Source organism: Pelobates fuscus, chromosome 13 (genome assembly GCF_036172605.1).
Source record: "Pelobates fuscus isolate aPelFus1 chromosome 13, aPelFus1.pri, whole genome shotgun sequence".
NCBI lineage: Eukaryota > Metazoa > Chordata > Amphibia > Anura > Pelobatidae > Pelobates > Pelobates fuscus.
In genome coordinates this window covers 53,906,112-53,921,496 of record NC_086329.1, presented here as the reverse complement: position 1 = coordinate 53,921,496, position 15,385 = coordinate 53,906,112, and the positions used below count along the sequence as shown (strand labels likewise).

Sequence of the window (15,385 nt, the reverse complement as noted above, 5' to 3'; positions counted from 1 at the left end):
AGCAGTCGTGGCGGCCTGCACCCACTACCACTACCCACTGCACAGTTTACACAGCTTAAAACTGTATCCAGCTCTTTTAAGCGGTATAAACTTCTTAAATCCCAGTCTACCCTTCAATTTCATGAGAAACTCATATATGCAGATGTTATTATTGGGGATATACATGTTTGCAAAATCTTTTAAAAAGTTTACCAACATATTGCGAAAATTTGAAAAGCTTATGCAAAAGGATTTAATCGAGGGCTTGGTTTTTAGATAATGGATTAGCCAACCATTACAAAGTTAAATTTTGTGTGAAATACTTTATATTTCCCATGATGCTCAGTAAGTATTGTGAAACACTGGTCAAACATCGGCAATGCTAAGTCTAGTCGTCTCGGTCTTAGATGAAGTAATCATAGCTATGATATCACATTCTGGTTTGGGAGGAAACACTTGTGTGAGTCATACGTGTGTAACATGAGGCCAACACAGATGTATCATAGTCAAATACAGTGCAAAACAACATTGTGACACAGAGACCATTTTGCAGATCAGATTTGCGATTAAGATGAGTCTAGTACTTAATTTTAAGATGCAAATGCTTTTTAATGTTATAATATATTAATGTCAACATTGGCAAAAACTTAACCCCTTAAGGACTGGACAGTTTTTGCGATGTTGTACATTTGCGACCAGGCCTCTTTTTACACTTTTGTGGTGTTTGTGTTTAGCTGTAATTTTCCGCTCTCTCATTTACTGTTCCCATACAAATTATATATTGTTTTTTTCAGGACAAAAAAGGCTTTCTTTACATACCATTATTTATATAATCTCATGTAATTTAATTTTAAAAAACAAACAAATATGATGAAAAATTTAAAAAAATACATGTTTTTTTGACTTTTACTTGAAAAATCTTTTACTCATCTACAAAAGCGAATACAAAAACTGCTAAATAGATTAAAAATATTGTCCTGAGTTTTAAAATACCCAGTGTTTACATGCTTTTTTGCAAGTTATAGGGTTATAAGTACAAGTAGGATATTGCGATTTCAAAACATATATTTTTTCAAATTTATCAATAGTGACATTGTAACACTATTATCTGTCAAAAGTCTCTGAATAACACCCGACATGTACATATTTTTTTTAAAGTAGACAAACCAGGGTATTCAATATAGGGTATGTCCAGTCTTTTTTAGTAGCCACCTAGTCGCAAACACTGGCCAAAGTTAGCGTTCAGATTTGTTTTCTGTGTGAAAAAACTAAAAAACTAAATTGAACGCTAATTTTGGCCAGTGTTTGTGACTAAGTGGCTACTAAAAAAGACTGGACATACCCCATTTGCAATACCTTTTGTTGTCTTCTTTTGCAAATGGTATGCCATCATGGGGCTAATTCTCATTCCTTGGCTACCATACGCTCTCAAAGGCAATATAACCATCCTGGCCATTTTCAATGTAAAAATATTTGACCCATATATTTGACCCTGTAGCTTTCAAAAACTCTATAAAATCTGTACATGGGGGGTACTGTTATACTCGGGAGACTTTCTTGAACACAAATATTAGTGTTTCATAGCAGGAAAACATATCACAACAATTATATCATCAGTAAAAGTGCTGTTTGTGTGTGAAAAATGTGAAACAAAGTCACTTTCACTGACAATATAATCGCTGTGATAGGTTTTACTGTTTTGAATCACTAATATTTGTGTTCAGTGAAGTCTCCCGAGTAAAACGGTACCCCCCATGTACAGGTTTTAGGGTGTCATAGAAAGTTACAGGGTAAAATACAGTGCTAGCAAATTAAATTCTCTGGAATTTCGGCCTGGGTTGGAAGGCAGGTCCCTCAAATTGCAATTAATAACATTACGTAATTATGTAAAAATATTACATAAATATGCACGTAGAATTTAAATATATATGCATATTTATATATTTGAAGTCTACGTGTATATTTATATAATTATTTATGTAATTTTGTATATGGACATATGTATATTTCGTATTATTTTTATTTATTTATATATACATAGATATATATACAATTTCATTCTAAGTGTATTTTGATATAAATATATATATTTTAATATCAAAATACAGTTAGAATAAAATTTCATATAGATTTGTAATTTTTTTAAATTTTTTATTATTTTTTACATTTCATTTAATTTACTTATTATTTGTATTTTATAATAATATATATATACAATATATATAGTTATTATATCTATTATATATATACACACGTGTAATTTAATTATAAGTGTATTTTTATATTAATATATGTACATATTAATATAAAAATACACTTAGTATGATATTATATATATATGATATATAGACATATTATATAAATATAATATATGTCTATATATCATATATATATATACATATATAATAATTTTTATTTTTATTAACATGTACCTTTATTTATTTTAATGATTTTACACTAGCAGGGAGACTGCCTGTCAGCACAGACAGTCCCCCTGCAGGCAGACACATGGACACCTATTGTGACCATGTGGTCGCCCTGTTGAGCGATCACATGGCCCCAGGGGTCCTAATCCGCCATGGGGAGACTGTCTGGGCTGCAGGCAGTCTCCTACAACGGGAGCACCGCCAATCGCCGGGAACGACGGCGATCGGGTAAGTACATTGCACCGTTAGGACGGTTCAGGACCGTCACCGGTCGGCAATGCAAAAATGCCGATGACGGTCCTGAACCGTCCTCGGTCGCTAAGGGGTAAATTGGAAGAGGATGACTCAAACCTAAACAAATTTTAATTTTTAAGTAAGATTTTTCAAATTCTCCATCATACTACCACTCAGTATCTACACAACCTTGCCTCCCCACCCCCTGTATGTGCGTGGTCTCCCTTGGCCTGATACTACAATGACAAGACCTCTCTTCAGCCCCAGTAAGCCATCTTTACCACACCATTCTCTGTCTATCTGCAGCATTTCCAAATTACTAAAGAGAAAAAATAATAACAATATAACCAAAAAACCTACACAAGAAACAACTATTCAGATTTTTCTCAGTGGCATCTCCCTGTAGTCATAATGCCGATGATTAAGCATGCCGTAGCCCTTGTGATTTTCCTTCTCACCCCGTAATTTGACCTCTCCCGTGCACCAAGTACATTTTTAGAAGATGAAATTGGGAAGTTCTGTGCTATTAAAACAATTCATACTTTGTGCAAGGACTTTCACTGCCCAAGGCAAAAATAAATCCATTTTGACTCCCATTCTCATAAAACCAACACACGTTAGATGTTTATTTACTAAACTGAAAATTGTAATGAATGGAGCAAACTGTAGGCTAAAACACAGCTGGAAACCGAATGGAAAGATTGACAATGTAATAAAATGGAAATCCCAGAGGAGTGAAATATGTTTTAAGGGAACTTTACTTGAAGTGTTTAGAAGAAGCTGAATCTATGTTTATAAAAAAAGCATGTTGTATACACGAAGTCTTGTGCCACGTTATTTACATCTTATGGTAAGCGAGTGTGTGCTGTGAGAGTGCGGTTACGATGTGCTTAACTCTTTTGCTCCGTTTTCCTAGAAAGATTAATTGCATGATTTTGCTATTACATGACGAAAAGTCATGATTTTATTAAAGACACGGAGGCGAGTATTGCATATCCCTTTCTTTACTGTTCACAAATAGCAGCAAAGGAAACAAACAGAATGAAAAAAGAATGAACATGTGATAACATAGGCCCCTCCCCGCTCAGGTCCCAGTATAACAGGCAGCACTTCCCTTCCATTTCCCTCTTTCTGCAGATGCGACCAAAGAACAATGTCCATAACTAGAGTAGTGTGAGAATAAAGTCCCAAGGTAATAGCATAAAACCGAAGAAGGTAGAACATCAAAAACTGGGAAGTGTGACCATAGAATCCATAGGTCCGATGGAGAACAGCGGGAGGAGACCAATAAACCGGACCATTGCTAGATGTCTTGCCGGATTAAGCTGTGAAGATATAAAGGACAGGAGCCAACAGGTTAAAGTCGATACTTGCAACTAGTTTCAAGGTTACACCAGTGAGAACAAAAGACCCCCGTATGTACAGTCCCACAAAACAATTAATATATCCAGTATTATTGAAAACAACAAAGTCTAAGGATGGCCCCACTTACCGTATCGAACCATACTATGCGGCGTGTCGTGGTATGAGTCATTTGGGTGGGGAGATATATAATTACCAGTGTGTAAGAACAACAAAAAAGGGTGAGAGAATACTCGCCTCCGTGTCTTTAATAAAATCATGACTTTTCGTCATGTAATAGCAAAATATGCAATTTTATAACAAGACACGGAGGCTCATATTGCAAGTTTAAAGCTGATCCATTACCACAGTGAATGTGTGTGGGGCCGGCCGAAAGTAGAATTCTCGGAAGGTAGACTCCCTAGACCAATCAGCTGTCCTCATAATGTCTTCTAGGCGGGCGCCTGCCGACATCATAGAAGAGGCTGATGCCCCCCGTACTGAATGGGCGCCAAATACTGTAGTATCAATGCCTGCTTGGGCCAGCAGCCATTGCACCCAGCGTGACAAGGTAGTGCTGGAAACTGGATGAAAAGGAGGACGGAAAGATAAGAACAACTGAGGAGAGACAGTAGAGCGGTGTGGTTCGGTGCAAGTTTCATATTCGCGAAGGCAGGTCACTGGGCATAGTGAAGGAGAGGCAGGGAAACTAGGGTATGATACCGCTTTGATGGAAGTCTTAGTGCGCCTGCTGATGTTAAAAGTTACCCCGTCCGGGGTGTATGACTTGGCATCGACGTCCAGTGCACTGACATCCGAGACTCTCTTGCATGAGATGAGACAGAGCAGGCAAACCAATTTGGCGGACAGCTGTTTGAGGGAGAGTCCTGCGTTAGCGGGCCAGGATGAGAGGAAAGCCAATACAACGGAAACATCCCAGGTCGTGGAGTAGCGGGGCCTGGGTGGCCTTGAAAATCTAGAACCCTTGACGAGTCGGCACACTAGTGGGTGTTGTCCCGCGGGGCGGCCCTCGAAACCTAGGTGAATCGCTGAGATAGCGGAACGGTAAAGGTTAATAGTCCTGTAAGCCTTACCGGCCTCGAAGAGAGACGTCAGGAACTGCAGGATCGTTGTTACAGAGGCCGAAACGGGATCCTCGTTCCGAGCCATGCACCAGCCAGCCCAAGCTCGCCAAGCTGACCCATATGCCCGTCTAGTGCCGGGAGCCCATGCTGCTGCCAATAAGTGTCTAGTTGCGTCCGAAACTCCTTGGATTTCCCAGGGTCCCCGGAGATTCGCCATGCCAGAAGCGGGAGAGAGCCCTCCAGCCGGAGGGGATGATAGCGTCCCGTCGGGTCTTGCAGCAGGTCGTGGTGTCCCGGCAGGAGTCGAGGGTAGTCCAACGTCATCTCGAGCATTTGGGGAAACCATGACTGCGTTTCCCAGAATGGGGTGACCATGACCAGTTCCGCCCGGTGTTTGCGGGCCTGCAGGAGTGAGCGAGGGATCATGGAAAACGGGGGGAAGGCATAAAGGAGGCCTCCCTTCCAATCTTGTAGGAAGGCATCCACTGCCTCCGCCATTGGGTCCGGCCTCCAGCTGAAGAAGCGTGGGAGTTGGGCATTGAGCCGGGAGGCGAAAAGGTCTATGGTAAATGGTCCCCAGAGATATGATATATTGGAGAACACCTTCCTGGCCAATCTCCAGTCGCTGGTGTCTGAGAGATAACGTGAACCCCAGTCCGCCTGGACGTTGTGCAGACCAGGTAGGTACTCCGCGTAGACCATCAGGTTCCGTTCCAGGCAGAATTCCCAAAAGTCTTTCGCCAATCTGGCCAGGACCGCCGACTGTGTACCACCCAGGTGGTTGACATATCTCACCGCCGAAACATTGTCCATGCGGAGCCGAATACATGATAGGGCACAGTCCCTGGCGAAGCTGCGGATGGCGAAGGAGCCTGCCAGAAGTTCCAGGGCATTGATGTGTAGTCGGGATTCGGACTCCGACCACCGGCCCCCAGTTGAGATTCCCTTGCAGTGGGCTCCCCAACCGTGTAGACTCGCATCCGAGTCGATCGTGAATTCTGGCATTGAGCCGAAGATGGCTTTGCCATTCCATGCGGACAGGTTGAGAATCCACCATCGCAACTCGTCTTTCGTCTCGTTGTCCAAAGATACCAGATCCGCGTAGGATGCCCCGGCTCTTAGGTGAGCGATCTTTAGGCGCTGTAGCGCTCGGTAATGGAGTGGGCCTGGGAACACGGCCTGGATTGAGGAGGCCAGCAGGCCTATGAGGCGTGCCAGTTGGCGTAAGGTGAGCTGGGGCCGGATAAGGGCCCTGCGTAACTCTTTGCGGATGGATCGAATTTTGGATATCGGGAGGCTCAGCGTTGCTGCCCCCGAATCCACTTGGAATCCTAGGAATTCCAAGCGGGTGGCGGGGGTCAGGCATGACTTCTCCCAGTTGATTATGAAACCTAAGCGTGACAGGAGGTTTATGGCTAGCCGTAGATGTGTGAGGAGGGTGGAACGCTCCTGAGCCATGAGGAGAATATCGTCTAGGTAGACGATTAGCCGAACTCCTCGACTGCGTAGCCAGGCCATAACAGGCCGTAGAAGCTTTGTGAAACACCACGGGGCTGAGGATAGGCCAAAGGGCAGGCAGGTGAACCGCCATGTTTCGTGCCGCCAGTAAAAGCGTAGGAGGTCCAGAGAGGCCTCCGCTATTGGCACTGTCAGGTACGCGTCTTTTAGGTCTAGTTTTGCTAGCCAGTCTCCGTGGAGGAGGAGATCCCTTAGCAGGTGAATACCCTCCATCTTGAAATGGCGGTACCTGACTACGGCATTGAGGGGGCGCAAATTTATGACTGGCCTCAATTGGCCGCCTTTCTTTTCCACTAGGAAGATATTGCTTATTACGCCCGCAGTGTTGGGGGGTGCTAGTTCTATAGCCCCTTTGAACTGGAGGGTTGAAAGTTCTTCGTCGATCCGTCCGCGATCCTGGAGGGAAAAGCGGATCGGTCGAGGAGGGGGAATGTGTATGGGGTGGCTGGTGAGTTCTACATTGAAACCCCGAATAGTGTTCAGTACCCAGGGATCTGAAGTGATTTGTGACCAGGCTGGGAAAAAATGTTGGAGTCTGCCCCCTACGTAACCCGGAGAAGAAATGTGTGGTATGAGGTAACTCACCGTATGGTCGTCTTGAGCTTGGGTTACCCCGAAGGCCTCTGGATCGCCATTGACGTCCGCGGGATGGAAAAAACATGGGGCGGGAGGCCTCTTGGTATTGGTTATGGTGTTGAAAGAAGCCTCTTCCCGTGCCACGGGATTGGGGGTAGCTGCGGCCGGACAGACGGCTCCTGAGTCTGCCGGCCCTGGTAGAGACCCGCCCCTGGAATACTCTCCTCATGGAGGCTTGGGCCTTGTCTAGAGCCGTGAATGCTCCCACAAAGCGCCCTAAATCTTTAATGAAGGAATCTCCGAAGAGGAGTCCTTGGGCGTCTTTGCCCGCTTCCGTAAGGGCGAGGTTGGCCAGTTTGGGCTCAATTTTGAATAATATGGCTTTACGCCTTTCTATAGATAGGGAGGTATTTACACTCCCAGCAATAGAAATTGCTCTCTGGACCCAACCTCTAAGGTCTTCAGGGTCGACCATGCGGTTCTCCGCTCTGGCGTCTTCCGCCAAGTCAAATAATTTGGCCAAAGGTCCGAATATGTCCAGGTGCTTGTCCTGGCAGGACTTCAAAGCGGACTCCAGTCCTTTACGGGGATTCCAGCCCATTTTAGTGAGGAACTGAGTCATTTTGGGGTCAACCTCTGGGGTGTCACACACCTTGTTGGGCACCATAGGCCTAGGACACTCCACCCTCAATTTGTTGCGGGCCGCCTTGCTTAAGGGTTTTCTGACCCAATTTTCTAGGTATGTGGCAACGTGGTCGGCCGGGAGCCACTCCGCCGACCTCGGATGGTGTAGGTCATCCGGGTCGAAGAGTGGGACCCCCGAAGGATCCACGAGGGAGGGCCCCGCAGCCGCGGGGTTCCTGGTCCCTGTCTCGCCTCCGGGCGTCTCTGCCTGAGCAGAGGAAAGGAGGTTAAGAGCGCCATCGGCGGAATCCGCATCAGAGTCGGTATCCGACTTGTTCATAGCCTCCTCATTTGACCCGATTTCTGAGTCGGTGTCGCTCTCAATCTGTGCTCTGGCACATTTCCATAGCCGCGCCCGTTCTGCCTGGCGCGGAAAGGCTCTTTTGCGTGGATGGGACACGCTTTCTGGGGCGACCGAAGGTACGCCAGTCATGGTGTTTCTGGAGGCAGAGGAATGTTTGGACTTACGGGTAGCCTTTTTGAAACCCTCTTTAGACACCTCTCCCTGGGGTGTCAATGGGCTTGAGAGTTGCTCGTCTGAAGGACGGGGCAAGAGGGCCTGTGAAATGGTGTGGGAGAGGGTGGAGGACATAGACCCCATAGCTGCCATAATGGCGTCTGTTACTGAGCGCTGTAGCGCTAGAAACTGTGACCCACCGGGGTGGGTATTTCCATCCGCCATAGAAGGCGAGATATCTGAGGTGACAGGGGCCTCAGTTCTAATTAGTGGGGTATCCGACTCCCCAGAGTGAGCGGACCCAGCAGATAGTCTGGGTTTAGGCATGATGGGAAACTAGCAGGAGTAATAGGAAAATAAAGAACGTATGGGTTAGTCACCCAAACAGCTAAGCAAGAAGCAAGGAAAAACGCTCTCACCAGGGCCCAGACCAGTGACACACTAAGATGTAGGGACAGGATGTCAGAAAATGGCCGCCGGGAATCTCGCGGGATTCGCGGCACCCGCGAGATACGCGGTAAAACTACCAAACAAGAAGGAGAAAATGCGCAGAAAGGCGCCCGAGCAGAAGAAACAGACAGGAGACAAGACTACATAGGCAGGGGAGGTCTGGGCCCTGAGGCTAGTGTACAATGAGACAAACACTAACTTTAGAAATAAAAGAATAAATAAATAAATAAATACAAGTAAATAAGAGAAAATATCAATGAACAAAATCAGTATATTAAGAGAATATGAGGAGAAAAAATATGGCATGTACTTATCTTTGTGTCAGAGCAGCAAAGAAAGAGGGAAATGGAAGGGAAGTGCTGCCTGTTATACTGGGACCTGAGCGGGGAGGGGCCTATGTTATCACATGTTCATTCTTTTTTCATTCTGTTTGTTTCCTTTGCTGCTATTTGTGAACAGTAAAGAAAGGGATATGCAATATGAGCCTCCGTGTCTTGTTATAAAATCACTAGTTTGAGGTTTTATTTTACAATCTAAAGAGCTTTGGGGGAAAAATGGGGAGAAAATAAATAAGGTGAAAGATTTAAAGGAACACTACATAGTGTTAGGAATGCAAACCTGTATTCCTAAAGCTATGCAGTGTTCTTTTAATTTAAATTCAGGGTTCCCCCGAAAATCTAAATAAAAATTGGAAAAAAAGTTTTACTTAAAAGATTTTTTTTCCTACCTTGAGATAGAGTTTGCAGCTGCTCGACCTACCACAAGCGGTGTCACATTGTCTAAACGTCCAATCTAATGCTTCTCAATGGGTACTAGAAGTTTATGAGTGGCAGTGCTGCACCCCTATTGGAGGTTAGCTGTGAGATCCAAGTCTGACTTCATTCTCACAGTGAAAGCGAGTCTAGTGAGTGGTCATGTAGAAAGTCACTAGAGGCATATGTAACCCCGCAATATAAGTATTGCCATATCTACTTAACAGCAATGCTTTACATTGAAATGGAGTGATGTGGGTGCCTTTTGTGGTTCTTTAAATGTCTGTCACCTGTTTACACTTTACCAAATAGATACTAGAAACCAGTCCCAGACTGGCCATCGGGCAAACTGGACAAATGCCCAGTGGACCGCGTTCTCCTCTGCCGGCCCCATTAAAGGCAGCACCGGCCCTAGGAGGGACCACTGTCCCTTCATGGGCCGAATGTAAAATTTGTGCGTGCTGGGCAGTCTCCTTGACTCCCTCTTGCAAGCTCCGATATTATCAGAGCGTTGCCATGGTAACTCGTGGCAATGCTCGGTAATATCGGCACTCGCAAGAGAAAGAAGCATGGTCTGTACCCTGCGGAGGTACAGACCAAATAACCAGAACACAGGAGCACCAGGGAAAGGAAATAAGATAAGAGGGAGGGGGAGTGGAATATATATATTGCATATCATTATCCATATATCAATGATTAAATTAATTAATCAGTCCTCCAGTCCTCTATTAACCCACTACAACCCCTTCTATCTTACCCCTATTAACCGACTACATCCCCTGCCATCTTGCCCCCTATTAACTCACTAGACTACATGCCATCTAACCCCTATAAACCCACTACACGCCATCTAACCCCTATTAACATACTACACCCCCTGCCATTAACCCACCACCTCCCTATTACCTCCTATTATCTCACTACACCCCTTACCATCTTACCTCTATTAGCCCACTACTCCTCCTGCCATCCTGACCCATAGTGACACACTACACTCCCTGCACACAATTACACACAGTACACAAACTCTATACCCCTTAAACATACACTTCACACCCTGCACTCTATATCCCCTATACACACACACACACACACACACTACTTTATATACGCATGCAAACACTAAAACTCCTAGATACACACACACACAATTAACACAGGGATAACAAACCTCTTCTACAACAGTGGTGGATCCCGGGGAGAGGGGGGGGGGGCAACGGGGCAATTTCCCCCCCACCCCCCAAGATTCTCGCCTGCCAGCTAGTGCAGGGCTGGCATTGTCCAAGTGCCAGCCCTGCAATGTGCCTGCGGACCGGGGAGGGAGATCAGAGATGGAGATATGGGCTAGAGTTCACTCCTACCACTGGGACCACCAGGGATCCAGAAATGTCCCTCCTCCTCCCAGTAAAGGTAAGAAGGGAGGGGGGGGGGGGGGACATAAAAAAAATTAAAAAAGCCTCCCTACCCTCCTTCCCCCATACAAACACTGCCCCCCCATACACACACTACACACACTGCCCCCGTACACACTCTACACACACTGCCCCCATACGCACACCGCCCCACATACACAGCCCCCCATACACACACTACACACACACTGCCTCCCATACACACACACTGCCCCCCATACACACACTACACACACTGCGCCCCATACAGACACTGCCCCACAAACACTGCCCCCATACATACCCTGCCCCAAACACACACACACACTGCAACGCTCACACACACTGCCACCCTCACATACACACTGCACCGCTCACACACACACACACTGCAGCTCTCTCACACACACACTGCAGCTCTCTCACACACACACACACTGCCCCACACATACACTGCCTCCTAACACACACACACTGCAACCCTGACATACACTGCCGCACTCGCGCACACACTTCACCACTCACACACACACTGCACCTTCCACACACACTCCACCCCTAAACATACCACTGCTCCTATGCCCTATATCCCAGCAGACCCCAGGTAAGTTGTCAAACTGTTCTTAAATGGTTTGACTACTTACTCTGGGATGGGATCCTGGCACTACTGGCGCCATAACTACTACACTGAGCTGTAGTGGTTATTGTGCCTGCATTATTTCTTTAAATAATCTACAAGTGCCCCTCCTGAGATCAGGCTCTGGATCCGCCACTGTTCTACAATGGATAGTTTATCAGTGATGCAGGAACCAGACACATGGTCTCCTGGGCCTGGCACAATAAACACTTAAATATGTTGAGCTGGTTATGGTGTTCACAGTGTTCCTTTAAACAGCAACATTTTGGATCTTGTGTAACTCTTTCTTCAATCTTTTTTGTCATTTTTCCCAAAATTCCCAATTTAATAAGCAAACAAGTGAAGGTCTTTGCAGATTTAATTAAAGGGACATTATAGGAACCAAGATCACTTCATCTCAATTAAGTGGACTGAGTGCCATGCGCCTCCCCTTCTATTTTAACCCTGCAAGGGAAAAACATTTCCGTTCTGCAGAGTTTTACTCTGCTAGTTCGATCAAAGAGACCATCTGATTGGTGCAGCACTTGCGTTGCATTGGCGGAGATAATCACGACTGATAATCTCAGATGAGGAGGCGGAGTCAGCCAGGGAGATAAAAGTTAAAGGGACTCTATAGTCACCTGAACAACTACAGCTTAATGTAGTTGTTCAGGTATGATCTATAGCTCCCTGCAGGCAATCTAATGTAAACACTGTATTTTCAGAGAAAATACAGTGTTTACATTGATTGATAGGAATACCTCCAGTGGCAGTCACTCAGACGGCCACCAGAGGGACTTCCTAACATGCAGGGCCCTAAAAAGGGCCTGTACACGTCAGACGTATTAAAATACCTCTGACGTGTGCAGGAGAGAGAAGGCACTGTGTGCGCGCCTTCTCTCTCCAGCCTGTCAGCAGAGGAGGGGAGCAGGCAAAGACCGCGAGCTGAGCTGTCAGTCAGCTCAGCTCGCGGCCGCACACACTGAATGCCGCCCTCAGAAGTATGTGCGCATGTGTGGCGAAGCCGCTCATGCGCACAAGGGAGCAATGACGCTTCCAAATGGAAGCGTCTGATTGCTCCCTGCTCGCGCCCGCCTATTTCGTCATTTTGACGAAATAGGGGGCGCGGCTTCACGAGGCTCCCAGCGCTGGAACCAGGTGAGTAAAAGACTCTGCCTGGAGAGTCCCTTTAAGTAATTTTTGTTTTTTCATCCAGTGGGGGTTTACCTAAACATTGAGCAGGTAACTATACATTTGTATTCCTAGCTCTCTAATGCCCCTTTAAATTATCTTTTCCTGAAGCACACAGAGAGGTAAACAAAAAAGGGGGGTTGGAGTGTCAGTGATAAGTGATCTTTTTACAGAGAGGTACAGGAACTTTCTACTTATCAGCTCCTGCACAGCTCAGTCAGATACACTGTAAATGGAGAGAACATGCAATTGTTTTGGCCCCTAAAAAAAAAGGGCTGGAAATCACCTGAGCTACAGATGTAGATGCAAAGGACTACTGACTTTGATCACCCCTTGCTGTTTCATATTTAATTTTCACGAATCCAGGTTTTGATTAGAGAAACAATTCAAAAATCATCAAAACAGGAATCTACAAAGGAGCAGATGTTGAATGTATGATACAATTATGTTCAATGTCAACCACCCTAAAATAAAAAGGAAAATAATAATAATAATAACCCTTTAATTTCACAGAGGCTGGTCGATCACTTTACTGGGTGGTGAAGATTGTGCAGAAAGGATAAAGACATTAATGTTTTATTCATTCACTCAAGAGCAGATTGCAGCAAAACGAAGACTAAATTGCAAAAATGTGTCAAAAACTACTGATTTAGAAGAATAATAATAATCTTCACCTCTATAGTCATAGCTGATTTAGCTTACATTTTGCTATTAAGTTTTACAACGCGCTACAATTTGGTAAAAAGCAAACAGGAGGATCAGTGCTGTACAAGCAAATAGAAAAAGTGTCAGCAAGCCTAAATGATGGGGCTCCCTCAAAGACCCAACAGAAATAGAATAACGCAGCAAAAGAGGAATTATGAACAAATGTGTTTAGAATATTAAAATACTAAAACAAATAAACAAAGAACAAGTAGCAAATATAAGAGTACAAAGTCAATGTGTAAACTTGCAAAGGAAGCAGCCAAATCCCATAGAGGAGTCGTTTTGTCCTTTTCTATAGGGATACCAGATCCAAAGTTTCTTGGGAGCCGTATAGATATACAAAATAAAGCAGAGAAGAAAGTCAAAAGTGCAATATGTTCCTGTAACGTATCCCCTATACTCTGACTGGGTATATCCGTTGTAAATATCAAAAATCCCCCAGTGAAGCAGGGATTAGAATTCTAAGCTACACAAACATCAGCCAAGACTTGATGTAGGGTACAAGAAGACCGATTTATTATGGCCCAGTGGCCAGCTTATATACACCCGCCCAGCATTGGGTCTCAAGCAGTAACAGAGTAAACCACTCCCACAACACGTCTAGGACACTACCACAACACGTCCAGGACACTACCACAACACGCCCAGGACACTACCACAACACGCCCAGGACACTACCACAACACGCCCAGGACACTACCACAACACGTCCAGGACACTACCACAACACGTCCAGGACACTACCACAACACGTCCAGGACACTACCACAACACGTCCAGGACACTACCACAACACGCCCAGGACACTACCACAACACGCCCAGGACACTACCACAACACGCCCAGGACACTACCACAACACGTCCAGGACACTACCACAACACGCCCAGGACACTCCCACAACACGTCCAGGACACTCCCACAACACGTCCAGGACACTCCCACAACACGTCCAGGACACTCCCACAACACGTCCAGGACACTACCACAACACGTCCAGGACACTACCACAACACATCCAGGACACTACCACAACACGCCCAGGACACTACCACAACACGCCCAGGACACTACCACAACACGCCCAGGACACTACCCCAACACGTCCAGGACACTACCACAACACGTCCAGGAGTCTCTGTGTCTGGGAGATAATTTAGTGTACTTAAACTAAATATCTCCCAGACACTAGAGTTACAAAGTATAAATACATAAAATATAATTAAAAATACATATAACACATATAGGAATAGTTTATTTGATGTTTAATGAGCCAGGGGGTGGTCTATGTTCAGTAGATTGTAGCTCCCAAATGGGGGAAAACATGAATAGGGTTCGGGAACATAATATACGAAAACCTAGCAGGGAAATGTCTTAAACACAAGAAAAATAGTGAGTTTGTCACAATGTATATGCCCAATAGTCGGTGTGCAGGAGGCCAGCTTCCACACTCCTCCAGGAGTTCATGGCAAACGTCCAGGGTAAGGAGTGTTTGTCACAATTCCAATATATAATATAATATAATAGTGCAATATGTTTAGCCCTCTTGGCTTTATTAATTAATATATAGATATAGCGGTTTCCAGGCCAAATCCCCGGTTTTGCACCCCTCTCTGTCGTCACAGGTGCCTCATTCCAGGTCCTTATTTAACCTTGTACTGCAGAGAGTCCCAGAAGGAAGCATTTCCCAAGTAAGTGGGTTAATCTCATTTTAAGGCATTAGGTTGCTAGAGTAGGACCTGCCAAGGGGGGTACATTGATGTTGTGGCAGGCTTATGCAATGTATGATCATATATTGTAACTAAACCCCCATTCTTGGTTAGGTGTTTAAAAGATAAAACTAAATTAAACAATTACATTCTGTGACTTGAAATTGCAGTTTAGTAAATGAGTGAGTACGCTAAATCTTGTATGTTATTTTACATATAGATAGATAGACAGATATAGATAGATCCAGATATGTATAATTTAATTTGACAT

General features: G+C 45.0%; 1 protein-coding gene across 1 annotated transcript in view; it reads left to right on the top strand.

Moving 5' to 3' along the window:
* The window catches only part of VCPKMT (valosin containing protein lysine methyltransferase), an 89,521-nt gene extending 74,472 nt beyond the window's left edge, over nt 1-15,049 (top strand). The window contains exon 6 of the mRNA XM_063439908.1: nt 15,031-15,049. The gene's annotated coding sequence lies outside the window, so the exon portion shown is untranslated. The remainder of the gene's footprint in view (nt 1-15,030) is intronic.
* The last annotated feature ends 336 nt before the right edge of the window (nt 15,050-15,385 follow it).